The following is a 14,431-nucleotide window of genomic DNA, read 5'->3' on the forward strand; positions in this document are numbered from 1 at the left end:
CCCCAGCCAAACATTTGGTCCCAAAGCAGATTTTCGCTACTGGTAAGTAAGCAACATCTTACATATGTTTGTCTCCATGTATTGATCACAGTAATAGTTTTAACATTTGTGCTCCAGGCACTTCCATTCCCACTGCTGAAGATGATGATGAGGAGCTGGTATTTGCTGCATCACAATGTGAAGCACAGCTAAATACAGGTGTGGCATATGACACAAATGCAAATATTATAAGAATGTTTTGTGGAAACCCACTGAGAATCATTATTTTTGAAAATAAATAAACATTTTAAAATATTTTTTGTTTACAATACAGAATTATGTGACATCATGCCTCAAGCGGGAGGCATTCTTTGAGTGCACTTCTTCCAAACCTTAAGGATGTCCAAAGGTGTCAGTGTATTTATTTGCGTTTCCGAACTTACCTGTTGCTAAACAATCACTGGATAACTTTTTCACACCGCTTGCTCTTCTCACTCACTCAACCTGAGCAGACAGGATGGTGGAGATTCATTGTTCTAATAATTAGAGGAACCGTTTTTCCTTATTGTGTCTGTGTGCATGCTTCATGTCTGTGGGCATCATACTTTTTTTTACTGAATTCATCACGACTCATTTTCCTTCTTTCATTCCATCTAATCCTCATTCTCAAAGAGCTATATTGATCCCATATTCCTTACATCAATAAAGTGTACACTGTGTTCTTTGCTTCTTGACACTAATACCATTTTCTTCACTGTTATTCCTAAATATAATCATAATTATTATTAATACTTGTTTAAAATTACTGCTTCGCCGGCTGTTTGTGCACTGCATTTATGGCATATTACTATCAAATAACAGTCATCCTTATATTGTTTATGTTACTGTTCACTCAGAGGCCTGTGCCGGTCCGTCTCCATCAGCGGAAACAGCACAGACACCAGCTCTTCCTCATCATCAGCCACCAGCTGAGCTTCCTAGTCACTGGAGAGATCATCTTCCACCTTTCCAGCATGAGTGGATCCGGAACACACTGTTTAAGGCCAACATGCGAACCGGAAAGCCAGAAATAGTGTCCCAGCTGAAGCTTTGGTGGTATCCTCCTCAGCCCCCTTTAATAAACACCCAGCCACCCGCCTCACCTGACCTCTTCTTCTGTCGGCCCATTTTCTTATGGATGCCGCTAAAGATGTGGTTGTTTCCTCTTGTCTGCGTTCGCCCAGACTGTGGTAAGCACAGACTTACAGCGGCAGGACTTTACCGTACCGTGCGCAAGGTCTTGGACATTGATGGGTGGTATGACCTTGCCACTGAGTATCTGGAGTGCAAACGCTGCAAAAAGAAGTATCCAGCTTGGAATGAGGACATCTTAGGACAGCTGGATATGGGCCACCGCAGTCAGTTTCCAGCTTTGCTGACATACAGGTAATTCATAATGACAATCATTCATTATCAGGCGCTTTTATTTGTGTTATTTTTTCCAACCAAAGCATTTGCATGATTATACTGTTGTTTCTTTAGATACTCATGTGACAACCGGGTGGTGAGGATGATGAGGGAGAGGACACTGGGCAACAGTGTGACTCAGCTCTACAAGAAGCTGATGGAACAACACAGTGAGGCATGGACACAGCGTGTCCTGCAGTACCTGACTGCCTGTGAACCATTCACAAGGTCCTCCCTTGTGCAGCCTCCTGTGTTTGCTGAGCCTCCCCTTTTACCTGCCCTTCCTAAACCTAAGTGGAACTAGGGGGCGCGGCACGGCTGCTGACCCTGTGCTTCTCCGTTCGTTTGTTTGTTGTTTGTGAATTTTTGGCGTTAATCGTGTTGTAAACTTTTGTTTTGTTCACGTCCTTGAGTTAAGCAACATGGAAATGGATTACTTGCGCGCAGTGGTGATCTTTTTTATCCTATATGCTGTCGTTAGAGAGAACTTTGCCCTAGCCGGGAACAATGAAGGAAGTGAACGAACGTCGCCACTGATTAAATACTCGAGGGAATTTCTTCTTGCCCTAAGGAATAAAGCTGTGTCTGTGGACTTAAATCACGTATCATCAACCCCTCATGGAAAAGCCCAAGGTAGGAAAACGAAAAAAAGAGGCTCGAGGGGGGGCGTTCGTAACAGGTTGAGAAGGCGAGGAAACAGACACCCGCTTCCCATCATAACTCTGTCAAACGTCAGATCATTAAATAATAAACTGGATGAGATCACAACACGTCTCCGGTTTGATGAGGATTTTCGGAGGAGTAATTTGCTCTGCTTCACAGAGACATGGCTTCACGAGGACAGCACTTGCATTGATATGGAGGGATTTACAGTTATAAGAGCAGATCGTGATAAGGTGTCATCTCAAAAATCCATCGGGGGAGGACTCTGTATGTTTATTGACAGCGCTTGGGCTTCACAATTCAAAGTACTCAAGAGAGTGTGCACTAGAGACTATGAGCTGCTGTCTGTATCTATCAGGCCGTTTTACCGTCCGCGGGAGTTTGGGCAAATCACCATTATTCTTGTTTATGTCCCAGGGCCTAATAACAAAGAAGCTGCGGAAATAATAACCGACAGCTTCAATGCTGCTCTCTCCCGATCAGCAGATCAGCCAGTGTTTATTTTGGGGGATTTCAACACATGTCAGCTGTCACCTCATCTACCCACTCTGCAGCAGTATGTCACCACGCCCACTCGCTCCACTCGCATACTGGATCAGTGCTTCGGTAACATCCCAGACGCATATAAGGCAGTGAGTCGCCCTCCTCTTGGTAAGTCCGATCACAATGTCATTCATCTCCTTCCAACATACAGACAGAAAGTCAGGCGTGAAAAACCACTCCTGAAAACTGTACGTCAATGGACTGAGGATGGGGAGGAGGAGCTCAGAGATTATTTTGACTCTACAGATTGGCGCATGTTTTTTGACGCATGCTCTGATCATCACGAATTGACAGACACAATCACATGCTATATCAAGTTCTGTGACGAAACTGTTATCACTTCCAAGATAGTTCAAGTGTTTAGTAATAACAAGCCATGGCTCTCAAAGGATCTTAAAATGTGTCTGAATGAGAAAAGGGCTGCATTTTTGAGAGGAGAAGCTGACTTAGTAAAGGAGAAAGAGAAGGATTTCAAGCGTAAAGCTTTTACAGCAAAAATAGATTTTAAGAATAAGGTTGAGCAAAGATTTTGTACAGGCAATGCAAAACAAGCATGGGAGGGATTAAATACAATAATGGGTAGGGAAAGAAAAAAACAAAGTGTAAACGTGGCAGATTGTGGCAAATTTGTTAATGATTTAAACATTTTCTATGGAAGATACGATGTGAGAGACCCAAAAATAGGGTGCAATATTACCTGTGATCAGATTGGTAGTTATGAACATATACAGCTTTCTGAAGAAGAAGTAGCCATGTGTCTCTCTAAAATCAGACCAAACAAAGCCCCTGGGCCTGATGGCCTCCAAGGAAGGGTGCTAAAGGTATGCTCTCAACAGCTTAAAGGGGTTCTTACTCAGCTGTTCCAAATTTTGCTGAATTGTGGTGTTTTTCCAAACGTATGGAAGAAGTCCACAATAATACCTGTGCCTAAGGTCTCTAGGGCTACAGACCTTGGAGACTTTAGACCGGTGGCACTCACTCCACTCTTAGCCAAGTGTATGGAGAGAGTGGTCAGCACCCATCTTATGGCTTCTGTTGGGAATCAACTTGACCCCCTTCAATTTGCCTATAGGTCACACAGGGGCACAGAGGACGCAACTCTTACTCTTGTAAATCAAATAGCTAAACATCTGCAACAACCAAAAGCACTTGCTCGGGTTCTTTTTATTGATTTTACATCTGCTTTTAATACTATGCAAATTGATATTCTTTTAGAACAACTTCATAGGATGAATGTGAATGGTGGGCTCATTCACTGGATTAGAAGTTTCTTAACTGACCGCCCTCAGAGAGTCTTAATGAATGGGGTCTACTCAGATGAGCTTGTCATAAATACTGGAGCACCACAAGGCTGCGTGTTGTCACCTCTGTTGTTTTCAATCTATATAAATGACATGACTGTGCACAGCACCAATGTTAGTTTACTTAAGTATGCTGATGACATGGCCTTGGTAGGACTTCTCACAGAAAATAATGCAGCACATGAGGAAGCTTATTTTAGCCAAGTCACTTTACTGCAGGACTGGTGTCAGACTGTTAAACTGGAAATTAATGTGACTAAAACAAAAGAACTTATAATACGAACGAAACCAAGAGGGGCCAGTAACATCACCCCTGTTGTACTTAACAGCCGGCCTGTGGAAGTAGTGGAACATTTTAAGTACTTGGGTACAATCATTGATTGCACTTTAAGTTTTAATGTTAACTCAGAGAGTATTTTTAAGAGAGCTAACCAGCGATTGTTTTTAATTAGAAAGCTGAGGAGCTTCAAGGTCAGTCAACACATTCTTGAGATGGCATATAGGGGTCTGGTAGAAAGCATTTTACAGTTCAATATAACAGCTTGGTATGGCAATCTGAATGTGAAAGACAAAAACAAGCTTTCCAAAATTGTTAATATTGCAGGGAAGGTGATTGGCAAGTCACAAAGGCAGCTTGGGGATGTGTATGATAGGGCGGTACTCAGGAAGGCCAGACAGATATCAGCAGACACCCTACACCCACTCAACTCAGAGTTTGAGTTGCTCCCATCTGGCCGTAGATTCAGGGTCCCAAGGGCGAGCCGGAACATTTATAAGAGATCCTTTATTCCCCATGCCATACAGGAACTTAATTTAAACTGAAAGCGTCTTTGTGTTTTATATAACTTCTAATCGGCTGCGCTGCTTTCCATTTTCTGTTGTTGTATGTTGACGGTGGTAGTGTCATACTTTTAAACTGTGTGTATTTTGTCATTTTAACTGTTGTGTCACTGATGCATATATGTTTGGAGAAGTCAAAGACAAATTTCCACCAAGGTGGACAATAAAGTCTAACAATAATAATAATAATAATAAGTGGCTGTTAGCTGTGTACGCCAGGGATGTTCTGGGGCGACTGGACGAGGTCAAGGCCAAAATAACATCTGTATTTGGCTGTGTTCTCAAGATGGACTCCACAAAAAAGGTATCACAGCCCTGTTTATATCCAGAAATTGTCCAGATATGGATATGTGTGTGTGTGTGTACATAATGCACAGTTATGAGTTTTTATTTTGTTTTGTTTTTAAAAATCTTTTTTTTCTTCAATAGGTCACAAAAAAACTTGCCGGTGCTGCTTCAGGAACAGCTGCCTGGTGCACAAATGTTGGTAACGAACACGGCCAAGTCCTTGTCTCTGTCCTAACAGCCGCCGAGGGACATGCACTGGACCCCATGGCAGCTGGCCTAATGAAACGCTACCGAGAGGCAGGAGAGGCATCCCCAAAGGTGATGTACGTGGACAGAGATCAGCACGGCCAGTCTCAGGTGAAGGCCATGTTTTCGGAGTGGGATGAGCTTGAAGTGCGCCTGGACATCTGGCATTTCATGCGGCGATTTGCTGCAGGTGTCACGACAGAGGCTCATCCGCTCTATGGGATCTTCATGGCACGTCTATCCATGTCCATATTCCAGTGGGATTCAGAGGATGTGGCTGCTCTTCGCCGTGCAAAGGAGGGTGAGCTGGCAGCAAAGAAGACTGGCTACATCTCAGAAAAGGCGGTCAGTGCTCGCATTAACCGGAGGGAGTTGGCACTGCACTGCCGGAGGAGGACCAGGGGGGAGGAGGAGACCACCATATTGATTGGGTCACTGATTGATCAGTTTGACAGTGCGGACGGGAAGGATACTCTGGGAGTTCCACTTCTGAACCATGAACGGATCCAGCAGATATGGAAAGAACAGCGGAAGCATGTACAGTGTATCCAAGACCCAGAGCACTTTCCGCTCTACATAAAGATGGGGACACTGAAGAAAGGCGGTGTGGAGCTGTGCTGCTACAGGTGTGCTCGAGGCTCTACCTCCTTGGAGTCATTCCACCTCCACCTGAACCGTTTTATTCCAGGTATTACATACATATGGATTAGTAATTTTTCTGTAAAAAAATATAAGCACTGTAACTGCTTCCATTACGTTAAATTAATGTCACATTAATAAATGTCACACTTTTACAGTTCTTTTCTGATGTCATAAAAGCATTGACAAAGCTGTCTTGCCTCACAAATCACTAATAACTCTGGTTATAATGACAATAATTTTTTTATGTAATTACATAACTCTATTACATGTAACCAGCTACTTCATAGCACCTCATGTGTAGTAAATATATTGTACATATGTGACATATAAAACCCTTTTTTTTTTTTTTTTTTTACTTTTAGGAACCAGTGCCAGTGATGCGCATTTTCAAGCCTATCTCCTTGAGGGCTTGATGCGTTGGAATGATGACCGGATGGAAGATGCCATAAAAGGAGCGTCCTCCATCCGGTCATATGGCAGTGCCATGAGAGAGGTTGTGGACCAGCTTAGCAAGACAGTCTTTGGGAAGCCCTGGGATGAGCGCTATCGCCCTCCTGGAGCATATACAGGCAAGACATTCATTAATTTGTTATTTTGTAATACTCTACTAAGTATCAATTTAGCCTTAAATGTACTAGACAAAATATTAAGACATATTTTTTCCCCTTTTATTCTCGTAGGTGAATTGCTAGGAATAGAGTACCTTTACAGCCAGACTGGCAAAACACTGACTCCAGTGCTCCAGAACCCAGAGGATGAAGACAGGCTGGTGGAGGAAATTGATGACCAAGACCTGCAAGATGAGGGGTTTGAGGAAGAGATCACGGAGGACATCACAGTTCCAGTGCTGTACGAGAATGACCCCTGCCATGATCTCGCAAACAGCCCCTCATCTTTGCCTCAGCCTCAGTCCCCAGCATCACTGGCTGATGTATCAATGGCTGACGTGTCACTGGCTGAGCCATCCACATCAACTAGAGAAGGACACCAACTTGCCCCTGCCCCTTCAGTGTTGTCACAGCCATCTGACACTGGAAGCAGTTTCTCCGACGAGGCTCAGGTAAAACACTTTAAGGGCTTTATTTAATTTCAATCTCGTTTTATTCCACATATATTAACATTAATCTGAATTTACTAGGGAGCAGTCATTGGGCCCGATGGCATTGCTGGGTGGGACAAGGTCCAGGATATGGCAGGTTACCTGGTTGGTCTTCGTGAGGCTCCTTACCTCACTGACCTGCAGGTGACAGAGGCCATTCAGCTGTGGACAGCTCTCCATGACATAGACAAACAGCGGGTCAACTATCAGCCTCGACATCAGCCTCAGCTGACACATGGACGCTTTAAGGCACCAAAGCGGTCCGGAGTCACACCGGGTGTGGAGAGTGTAAAACGGTGTCTGATTGGACATCCCGGGGGACCAGCACAGTGGCCCAGCACCAGCCGCTTGGTTGAGGCCATTTGTACAAAGCTGTGTGCTTTACACAAGTCGCCGACCAAGAAGGCTGGAGTTTGCCGCCCCAGGTGGTCTAAAATCCTCTCGGATTACCACCACATCCGAGAGCTGGTGCTTAACAATCACAGGCTGATGGATGAAACAATGATCCAGCTGTTTGAGCTAAACCAGAAGACACTCATTCAGTGGTAAGCAAGGCACATTATTTTCTTCAAATTAACTGAATACGTTTTTAAACATATATATAATACATGTAATTTATTTTCAGGTTTCAACGGCAGCAGAAAAAACAGGAAATGAGTGTCCTCGCTCAGGGACTGACTCCACCTGACCCAATTGCTGTGGCTGATACGCAGCTTCCTCCACCGAGGGAAAAATTGGATGAAGCGGCATCGACCTCACGCCCAAAACATACATTTACCCTTCCGCCAAATCGAGAAGGACAGGCTCCTCTTCTGCGACCAGGTCGACGGCCTGCTGCTGCCACCACCATGGTGTGCCCCATTGCAAATGCCCCCACAGCATCAGGAGTTGTGCAGCCCATTTCAGCACCTGGGTCATTGTCACTAGTCCTTAACCCAGACATGACCGTGTCAATGGTGATTCCACCTTCTGGTGCTTCAACATCCGGTGCAGGCCCAGCTCCACCTGCTCCTGTGTCTGCTGCTCCTGTTTCCCGTTACACCCAGGGGAACAGGCGCCGGCGGGCCCAGGAGACGGAAAGCGGAGTCCATAAGAGGAAGTATGTGCGAGGGGTAACCTTTAACATGTGCAGCAAATGTGGGCAGCCCAAAACCAAAGAGTTTGGCCATAGCCGATATGGTAATGCCACATTTTGCTTGCGTGCCTCAAATGGAAAATCTTTAGATGACTGGTTGGCAGAACAGCGCCAGCAAAATACAAGCCAAACTCCACCTCCTCAATAAACAATTTGCTTTTTTCCTGTATATATTTTGTATATATTACTGTACATGGTTCCACCCAGTCTTTCATATTGTCCTATATATATATATATATATATATATATATATATATATAAATATATATATATATATATATATATATATATATATATATATATATATATGTGTGTTTGTGTCTGTGTACTCATTTCATTATTTGTGTGTATTCATTTTAATATTTGTTTTTTTACATTTAAAGTGTCATTTAAATATTTGTGTATTCATTTTAATAAAACATTTTGAGTGTCATTGAAATATTTGTGTGTATTCATTTTAATAAAACATTTAAAGTGTCTTAAAGTAATCTAATAAATCATATCAATCAAATCATATCCCTCACAAAAAACACACATATTTGAAGAAACATTTTTATTCATTTTATTCAATCATAAACAACATGTAATATGCAATTTTTTAAAAATAATATACACAAAAAAAAACATTTAATAAAACATTTGAAGTGTCTTAAAACAAATCTGATAAATCATGTCAATCAAATCATATCCCTCCATTTTTATTCATTTTAATAAATAATCAACAACATGTAATGTGCAATATTTAAAAATAATAATAATACACACAAAAAAATATAAATCAATATAATGATGTCATAGATAAATGAAGACGCAGGCGCAGTTGATCACACGCAGAACACGGGTTCGAATCCAGCCCGCGGAGGGTGACTTGTTTCAAATGTGACTATAACGCACAGGAATATAGCCCTAATAATGTTGCAGGGGAAATTTGTGGGCAAATTCTCGTTTTTCGCGTCTTTTTGGCTTGTGTGCGGGGGCGCAAAGATTGGGCCCCTTCTTTTGCGCAGCAAGCGCTCTACCATTTGAGCTAATTCCCCTGGATGATGGAGAGAAGGTGTCCATCGCTCTCAAAGACAAAGACGAGGCGCGATCCCTAGCACGTGTGCAGGTGCTGCAGCGTGATTTCCAATGACCACAAAAAAACAGGACGCATTTCCTCTCTGCTGGCAACTTTGCACTGGCTACCTTTTAATTGTAGATTTAATCAAAAAATTGCGCTTTGAATCCAGCGATCCGAGTTCAAATCTCGGTGGAACCTTTTTAGGTTCTTTGCGGAAGGGAGGGAAAAAACAGAGGTGATGCGCAACTGCTGACGTGGCGGTGAAATTGGCACTCTCAAACCGAGTCGGAATTGGGGAAACATGGGCTTAAAAAGCAAAGGCTTCATTTGCTCCTTGCTATCGTGCTTCTGGACTCAATGACTTAAATCCTTGCTATCGTGCTTCTGGACTCAATGACCTAAATCCTGCTGCTCATGGGAAAAGTTGACACACGCCAAGGTTCCATGGTGTAATGGTTAGCACTCTGGGCTCTGAATCCAGCGATCCGAGTTCAAATCTCGGTGGGACCTGCTTTTACCAGGAATGTGTGCAGTACCTCGTTTGAAAAAACTTTTTCGGCAGCACTGAGCCGCAAGAGCTCATCTAGGTAGTGCCCCTTGAAGGGGGGCGTAAAAAGGATGGACAGCACTGGAGAATGCAGGCATCGATCCCACTACCTCTCGCTTGCGCCTACTGCTTCCTACCGATTGAGCCAAAGTAAGCCCAAAGTAAGCCCACGTGAGCCAATCGTGTTTCTCTCCTGTGGCTTACTTTTGACCAATCGCCTTTCTCTCCTGTGGCTTACTTTTGACCAATCGCGTTTCTCTCCTGGCTCTGCTCCTGTGGCTTACTTTTGACCAATCGGCGACCGCTATTATTAGGCAAGGCAAGGCAAGTTTATTTATATAGCACATTTCATACACAATGGTAATTAAAAGTGCTTTACATAGAAGAAATTAAAATAATCAAAAGAAATCAGAATAATTAAAACAGTTTGGAATAAAAGATAAAATACAGAAATAATCAAATGAAATCAGAATAATTAAAACATAAAATAAAATACAGTGCAAACAGTCGGACGAACAGTGGCACAGTGCTCATTCAGTAAATGCACAGTTAAACAGATGTGTTTTGAGTCTGGATTTGAATGTGACTACTGTAGGAGCACATCTGATCTCTTCTGGAAGCTGGTTCCAGCTGCGGCTGGCATAGTAGCTAAAAGCAGACTCGCCATGCTTAGAGTGAACCCTTGGTATTTCTAGCCGATGTGATCCTAATGATCTGAGTGATCTGTTGGGTTTATATTCATTGAGCATATCTGCAATGTATTGAGGTCCTAGGCCATTGAATGATTTATATACCAGTAATAATACTTTAAAATCAATCCTAAATGTAACTGGCAGCCAGTGTAAAGACCTGAGGACTGGTGTGATGTGTTCATATTTTCTGGTTCTGCTCAGAATCCTAGCAGCAGCGTTCTGTATGAGCTGCAACTGTCTTATGGTCTTTTTGGGAAGGCCAGTGAGAAGTCCATTACAATAATCCACCCTACTGGTGATGAAAGCATGCACAAGTTTTTCCAGGGGTGGTAAAAGTACTCAAAAATTATACTCGAGTAAAAGTATATATACCTAAATAAAAAATTACTCCAGTAAAAGTAGAAAGTCCTCCATTCAAACATCACTTGAGTAAAAGTACAAAAGTATCCGATTTAAAACGTACTTAAGTACCGAAAGTAAAAAGTAAATATTCAAACTATAAATATAAATAATTAAACAGATCAATTGTTTTGGGAGTGATATGCAATGTTTTAATTGAACAAATTATTAGATACTGCAATTAAGAATTTGTTAGATTTGCAATCATAAGAGACAATGAAGCACCTTGCATCAATTCTAAACAATTTCATTAAGTTTAGTGACAGCATATTATGGTGCAATGACTGGTAGGTCATTCTTTGATACAAATTTTACAATTTCAATTCAATTATTGTGGTTTGATTCCGATCTTGATTCAATATAGATTCATTTTCATAAATATTTGGTACAGTAGATGCATGTTAATTTTTAAATTAAGAAAATCTCACCTAATTCTGTAAACATAGGCTACAGAGAGCCCTGTCAGCTGGTATTATTACATGTTAAAAATACATGTGATTTTTATTATAATAACAACTTTATAATATTTTAATGATATAAGTAAAAAATATAATAAATATATAGTGCACATATTTAGCAAAATACTAATTTATACTAATATTAAATATATTATAAAATACAAATTTTTCTAGCAAACTAACGTGCTATGGTCATTAAATGTTTTTTTTTTTTTTTCTGAGGTAAATGTAACGTTATGTAATATATTGTTCTCCAGCTGTTTTACTGACCTCTTCCTGCGGTTGAAAAACACTGATTTATTGATATTATGTATAAGGTATATACATTTCGGTAAGTTGTACTGTATCTTTCAACACAGGCTACCTATTATTGTTCATTTGCTTTTATTTACAATTAACTAGTAGTAAAGAGATTAACGGCACCCCATAGCAGGCGCTAGCTATCTGTCACGTCACATTTAAAAGCTCCAAAATGGTATTTATTGTTTGAATTTCGTAATAAAATTGACAGAATCTGAGAGCTGAGAATTTATTTCATATCAAAAGTAACCCACTCTGTCCTGTCTGTCGGTGTCAATGTCCTCTTTGCTTCGCGATTTTTCTCTGCGTGAGAAAATGGATGTGTGTCGTGAGAGCATGTGGAAAGTGTCAATTGCGTGAGTCTCACACTGAATGAGTGAGAGTTGGCAGCTCTGCAATAGACATGTTCCATAACATTAGCTGCATCAAACAGAAGATGTGCAAGATACAAGGGATCTCAGGATCATTGCTGGGCAGAGCTGCACCTTCACCTGTTTCTGCGGTCATCTTCCACAATGGCGAACTGACTGCTAATGAGAGTGTATGCTTGCAAAGAGCTCGTGCGTTTTTTTTTTCAAAATAAAACCAAGTTTTTCATTGGTTTGGAAAGCCAGTGTATTAAATACTTGGAGCGAGCATTGGGAAATGTAACGGAGTAAAAAGTAAACTTTGTCTTTAATATTGTAGTGGAGTAAGAGTAAAAGTAGATGCAAATAAAACATACTCAAGTAAAGTACAGATCCCCGAAAAAAATACTTAAGTAAAGTAACGAAGTATTTCTACTTCGTTACTTACCACCACTGAGTTTTTCTAAGTCTTGACTGGAAACAAAGCATCTAATTCTTGCAATATTTTTCAGGTGATAATATGCTGATTTAGTTATTTCTTTGACATGACTACTGAAACTAAGGTCTGACTCTAGAGACACACCCAGATTCCTGACTTGATTTTTAGTTTTTTGACCCCTAGACTGAAGGTATGCGTTCACCTTGAGAACTTCATCTTTGTTTCCAAACGCAATGACTTCAGTTTTGTCTTTGTTTAACTGAAGAAAGTTTTGGCACATCCAATTGTTTACTTCATCAATGCATTGGCAAAGGGAGTCAATGGGGCTGTAATCGTTAGGCGATAGGGATAAGTAGAGCTGTGTGTCGTCTGCATAGCTATGGTAAGCGATTTGGTTCTTTCTCATTATTTGGCTCATTGGGAGCATGTACAGGTTGAATAGGAGTGGCGCAAGAATTGAGCCTTGAGGGACTCCGCATGTCATGGATGTCCACTCAGACTTATGGTCTCCTATACTCACATAATAACCTCTGCCTCCTAAGTATGACCTGAACCATTTTAGGACTATCCCAGAAAGTCCGACCCAGTTTTCCAGCCTGTCAAGAAGTATTTTGTGATCGACAGTGTCAAATGCAGCACTGAGGTCGAGTAGTACCAGCACTGATAATTTGCCTGTATCAGTATTTAAGCGAATATCATTTATTATCTTTATGAGCGCGGCCTCTGTACTGTGGTGCGGTCGGAAACCAGATTGAAAATGGTCAAAGTATCCATTCGAGCTTAAGAATTTGTTCAGCTGATTGAAGACAACTTTTTCAATGATCTTGCCTATGAAAGGAAGATTTGATATCGGTCTATAGTTGTTTAATATGGTCTTATCCAGGGCTTATATGGGCTTGACGACAGCAGTTTTCAGGGAGGTCGGAAAACTCCCAGAGAGAAGTGAGGCATTTACCACTTCCAGGAGATCTGCTTTTAAGCTGTGTAACACATTTTTGAAAAAAGATGTGGGAAGTGCGTCAAGGGCGCAGGTTGATGTTTTTAGTTGCTGTACGGTTTCTTCCAAAATTTTGCCATCAATTTCTTCGAAATCAGACATAGTGGCTACTTTCTCGTGCTGTTGTCTGATCTGCCTGACCCCAGCGCAACTCAAGGATGAGCTGATCACCTTTCTGATATTATTGATTTTCTCAGAGAAGAAAGAAGTAAACTCACTGCACTTTCTCACTGAGAGCATTTCACTGGGAATCTGGCTTGGGGGTGTTGTCAGTCTCTCTACAGTAGCAAAAAGAGTGTGCGTGTTGTTTATATTGCTGTTTATAATATTCGAGAAAAAAGTCTGTCTAGCTTTCCTTAGTTCCTTATTGAAAGCATGGATGCTGTCTTTGTAGATGTTATAATGGACTACAAGTTTTGTCTTCCGCCACATGCGCTCTGCTTTTCTGCATTGTCTTTTCATATTTTGCACTGCTGTTGAGTTTCTCCAAGGTGCTTTTTGTCTGCCACTCTTCTTCCTGACTTTCACAGGAGCAATATCATCAATTACACTCTTAACTTTTGAGTTAAAAGAATCAAGGAGAAAATCAACAGAGTCAGCAGATATGCTTGGTATTAAAGATATAGCCTTCATAAATAGTACACTAGTGTTCTCATTTAAGCATCTCTTCTTGACAGACACAGATCTAGCTTCAATGGCAGGAGAGATCAATATATCAAAGAAAATACAAAAATGATCAGACAGTGCTACATCCTTAATAACAATTGATGAAATGTTTAGACCCTTACTGATAAGTAAATCTAGAGTGTGTCCACGATTATGTGTGGGTCCATGTACATGCTGAGTCAGATCAAAAGTTTTTAAAACAGTTTTGATTTCTTTTGCCATATTGTTTTCCTCATTATCTATGTGAATGTTAAAATCTCCAGTAATGGCAAAGCAGTCAAACTCTGAGGAAATTGTTGATAAAAGTTCTGTTAAGTTCTCAGCAAAAGCTGGAGAGTATTTTG

At 41.3% G+C, this 14,431-nt stretch overlaps 1 non-coding gene across 1 annotated transcript; it reads left to right on the forward strand.

Moving 5' to 3' along the window:
* The first annotated feature begins 9,680 nt into the window (after window positions 1-9,680).
* Window positions 9,681-9,752, forward strand: trnaq-cug (transfer RNA glutamine (anticodon CUG)). The gene has a single exon. It is a non-coding gene; the product is annotated as a tRNA-Gln (tRNA).
* The last annotated feature ends 4,679 nt before the right edge of the window (window positions 9,753-14,431 follow it).

Source organism: Siphateles boraxobius, unplaced genomic scaffold (assembly GCF_051911475.1).
Source record: "Siphateles boraxobius isolate OS27281-9 unplaced genomic scaffold, OSU_SipBor_1 19, whole genome shotgun sequence".
NCBI lineage: Eukaryota > Metazoa > Chordata > Actinopteri > Cypriniformes > Leuciscidae > Siphateles > Siphateles boraxobius.